The sequence below is a fragment of the Aegilops tauschii genome, chromosome 7, assembly GCF_002575655.3.
Source record: "Aegilops tauschii subsp. strangulata cultivar AL8/78 chromosome 7, Aet v6.0, whole genome shotgun sequence".
Taxonomy (NCBI): Eukaryota; Viridiplantae; Streptophyta; class Magnoliopsida; order Poales; family Poaceae; genus Aegilops; species Aegilops tauschii.
Window position 1 is genome coordinate 567,425,910 of NC_053041.3, and position 4,677 is coordinate 567,430,586.

The 4,677-nt window shown below is 39.6% G+C and overlaps 1 long non-coding RNA gene across 1 annotated transcript; it reads left to right on the forward strand.

Moving 5' to 3' along the window:
• The first annotated feature begins 3,415 nt into the window (after positions 1-3,415).
• On the forward strand, positions 3,416-3,940 carry LOC120969581 (uncharacterized). The gene is made up of 2 exons (XR_005763907.2): positions 3,416-3,505; positions 3,594-3,940. It is a non-coding gene; the product is annotated as an uncharacterized lncRNA (long non-coding RNA).
• The last annotated feature ends 737 nt before the right edge of the window (positions 3,941-4,677 follow it).

A 4,677-nucleotide genomic window follows, 5' to 3' on the forward strand; every position in this document is an offset into this window, starting at 1 on the left:
GTCTGAAACAATTGCTTGGCTTGTCATCGGGGTTGTGCACGTTTTGAATATTTTGTGTGATGAAGATGGAGCATAGCCAGACTATATGATTTTGTAGGGATAAGCTTTCTTTGGCCATGTTATTTTGAGAACACATAATTGCCTTGTTAGTATGCTTGAAGTATTATTGTTTTTATGTCAATATTAAACTTTTGTTTTGAATATTATGGATCTAAACATTCATGCCACAATAAAAAATACATGGATAAATATGTTAGGTAACACTCCACATCCAAAATTCTGTTTTTATCATTTACCTACTCGAGGACGAGCAGGAATTAAGCTTGGGGATGATTGATACGTCTCCAATGTATCTATATTTTTTTATTGTTCCATGCTATTATATTATCTACTTTGGATGTTTTATATGCATTAATATTCTATTTTATATTATTTTTGGGACTAACCTATTAACCTAGAGCCCAGTGCTAGTTTCTAATTTTTTTCCTTGTTTTTGAGTTTCGCAGAAAAGGAATACCAAACGGAGTCCAAATGGAATAAAACCTTCGCGATGATTTTTTTTTGGACCAGAAGACACCCCAGAGACTTGGAGATCAAGTCGGAAGAGCAACGAGGCAGCCACGAGGGGGGAGGGCGCGCCCCCTGCCTTGTGGCCTACTCCAACACCTCCTGACCTAATTCTCCAGCCTATATATTCACATATATTCCCAAACCACAAGAAGTATCCACGAAAACACTTTTCCACCGCCACAACCTTCTGTTCCTGTGAGATCCCATCGAGGAGCCTTTTCCAGCATCCTGCCGGAGGGGGATTGGATCATGGAGGGCTTGTACATCAACTCTATTGCCCTTCCGATGAAGCGTGAGTAGTTTACCACAGACCTCCGGTCCATACCTAGTAGCTAGATGGCTTCTTCTCTTTCTTTGATTCTCAATACCATGTTCTCCTCGATGTTCTTGGAGATCTATCCGATGTAATCTTCTTTTGCGGTGTGTTTGTCGAGATCCAAAGAATTGTGGATTTATGATCAGCTTATCTATGAATATTATTTGAATCTTCTCTGAATTCTTTTATGCATGATTTGGTATCTTTGTAATTCTCTTCGAACTATCGGTTTGGTTTGGCCAACTAGATTGGGTTTTCTTGCAATGGGAGAAGTGCTTAGCTTTGGGTTCGATCTTGCGGTGTCCTTTCCCAGTGACAGTAGGGGCGACAAGGCATGTATTGTATTCCTGCCATCAAGGATAAAAAGATGGGGTTTACATCATACTGCTTGAGTTTATTCCTCTACATCATGTCATCTTACTTAATACGTTACTCTGTTCTTCATGAACTTAATACTCTAGATGCAGGCAGGAGTCGGTCGATGTGTGGAGTAATAGTAGTAGATGCAGAATCATTTCGGTCTACTTGACACATACATGATGCCTATATTTCATAATCATTGCCTTAGATATCATCATAACTTTGCCCTTTTCTATCAATTGCTTGATAGTAATTTGTTCACCTACCGTATTATTTGCTATCTTGAGAGAAGCCTCTAGTGAAACATATGGCCCCCGGGTCCACTTTCCATCATATAAGTTTTTGATCTACTATTTTGCAATCTTTTACTTTCTGATCTATAAATCAAAAACCCAAAAATATTTACTTTATTGTTTGTTTAGTTTCATCTATCTCTATCAGATCCCACTTTTTCAAGTAACCGTGAAGGGATTAACCACCCCTTTATCGCGTTGGGTGCAAGTTGTTTGATTGTTTGTGCAGGTATTGGTGATTTGTGCGTTGTCTCCTACTGGATTGATACCTTGGTTCTCTAACTGAGGGAAATACTTATATCTACTTTGCTGCATCACCCTTTCCTCTTCAAGGGAAAAAACCAACGCAAGCTCAAGAAGTAGCAACACCCAGCTCCACTTGGGGAGTTTCCACTAAAAAAGCTCCACATTAGGAGTAACCACCCTATAATGGTGGGACAGCCTAGTTTACGCGAATTGAGGACGGGAAATCAGTTCGAGCGACGTTTTGGTTGATCGAAGATGATCTTGAGCGTTGAAGAGGTAGATCGGACGGTAAAAGGTATCAAACCGCTATGAGAGGGCGCAGGTGGTTTGTGTATACAGGCTCTTAATACATGTTAAAATACATTGCCTAGTCCTTTTCATCAGTTCGGACTTTTGAGAAACTTGACGAGCGCATCTATTCAATATGGTATCAGAGCTACAAGGTCTCAGGATCAAATCCTGGCCAATGCACTATTAATATAAAAATAGTTGCGACCTAATTCGATCCCACTTCTATGGTCTTCATGTATGTCCACAACATAGACGTGATGGGGAGTGTTAAAAAACATTACCTAGTCCTTTACATCAGTTTGGACTTTTGAGAAACTTGGCTAGCGCATCTGTTCAATAATACATATATCAGACATAACATCCAAATGACAGGAACATGGACAAACTTGGAGGAACACAGATTCGTAGGATTTTGATTCGTAGGATTTTGAAACGTATGAATAGAAAAAGTATAGGATTGGAGTGGCATGCCCACTTGATTCCTATAGGATTAGCAATGAGTGTTTGATGCTACAGCAAAAACAAAGGAATTGTAAAAAAGAGGTTGGAGTGGATGTTAAATCCTATGAAATGTAGTACAAAATATTCCATAGAAAAATTCCTATGGGATTCAATCCTATAAATCAAAGGACCAACATAGGAATATATCCCAAGGATTTCAATCCTCTAGAAATCCTATAAAATTTCTTTGAATCAAAGGAGCCCTAAGTGTGTAGATATTGACACAAGTTTTGATAATTTCGATCCTCTGGTCCAAATTAATTCACGCAGATTCACTGAATCTAGATAGATTTAGACAAAATATTGTCTAAATCTGCGTCAATTAATTCGGAATGGGAGGAAATATTTTATGGTCAATTGGTTTTAATGTCCCCGGTGCGAAGATATAAAGTCAGTATTGGCATTTATTAATTACTATTAGACTAGAAAACATATCTACCACCATTACTGCTCTCGATTGTGTATGCATACATGGATTGCAATCGTTGCATAAATCAATCTTATGGACGACTATAGTATGAGATATTAAGTTGCTGAATTAATGGGCGATCCTTCCATATGAAGGATTTTGACGTCATGTATATATTTCCTAAGAAATATCAAATATACTAATTACTATTGTAAATAATTATTTCTCCTTTCCAAAGTAATTGACGCAAATTTGTTAGATATGCATATATCTACACACTAAAACGCGTCTAGATACATGCGTATCTAGATAAATGTGTGTCAATTACGAATGGGGGGATATCAGTTAATGACTGACGAAATTTAATGATAGAAAGTTCATCCCAGGCACTATAAATAGACAAGGCTGCAGACCTTTTGGCTTACCACACCTTAAGTTATTCAATCCAAGCTTTCACAATGGCCTGCAAGATGGCATTAGTCTTGTCTCTATCGGTGTTAGCATTCTTCATCTGCCTTGGTAATTTAATTATCCATGGTTTTGCGGTTTTATGAATAGTTTTACTCTATATATAGTTCTAATGGGATGGTTTTGAAATTTACATCAGGTACTGCTGAAGCTGGCCCGCAGTGCATGTACAAGCTTAATCCTTACTATCATAGTAGGTGCGAGACAAATGATGACAACGACAATTGTCGAAGTGCTTGTAAAAAATTTGAGGCACCAAAGTACATGGGTGGTATGTGCCATGATGAACAATGCGTCTGTTATACCTGTTAATGATCATCAGACTCTTCCACCGCTGGGGCAGCCATTAAGATATATCCACTTGTGCCTTGGTGGACACCACCATAGAAAGATTTGAGCTCCAAGGAAGATTGTCTTTTTGGTGTAACAGAATAAATTGGCAATGTATCGAACTATGATTTAGCAAGTTTTTTTCCCGATGAGTTACATCGAAGAGTTTCCAATTGATTTATAATTTTCGTCTAATATCTTGTAGGCAAACACCCCTTAAGACCTTATTCTACTACCACTTGATAGAGGCAAAGGTGTCCCGATGTTTCGATGAGATGGAGGCTATCGTTTTCTGTGGGAGTCGACCTTGACGATCCGACTACGAACGTGCGAGACGTCACGCCTTAGCAATCGCTAAACCAACTTCCAAGGGTTATTGACCACGCCGGAGCACGATCAACCTGACATCGAAGGTCTGTTTCCTGCGAGCAAACGAAGAACAAGCAAGAAACTAAGATTGCAATCTGGATATTGCGAATATAAGAGGAAAGCTTTATACTCCTAACAGTAGACCCCGAAACGACCCGAACACAGCAAAAAAACTAAAAGGGAAAAAACCCACCCACCCTCCCGTCCGCGCCCACAAGGCCACGACTCGATCCACCTGTCTTCCTCCGCGCCCCACCACCTGACCCGCACCGTTGCATGCCCCTCGCACGCACATCTACTAGTGCCGGATTAGGCCACCACGGGCTCCCCTTGTAACCCACAAGTATAGGGGATCACAACAGTTTTCGAGGGTAGAGTATTCAACCCAAATTTATAGATTCGACACAAGGGGAGCCAAAGCATATTTGCAAGTATCAGCAGCTGAGTTGTCAATTCAACCACACCTAGAGATTAATTATCTGCAGCAAAGTGATCAGTAGCAAAGTAGTATGATAGTTTTGATA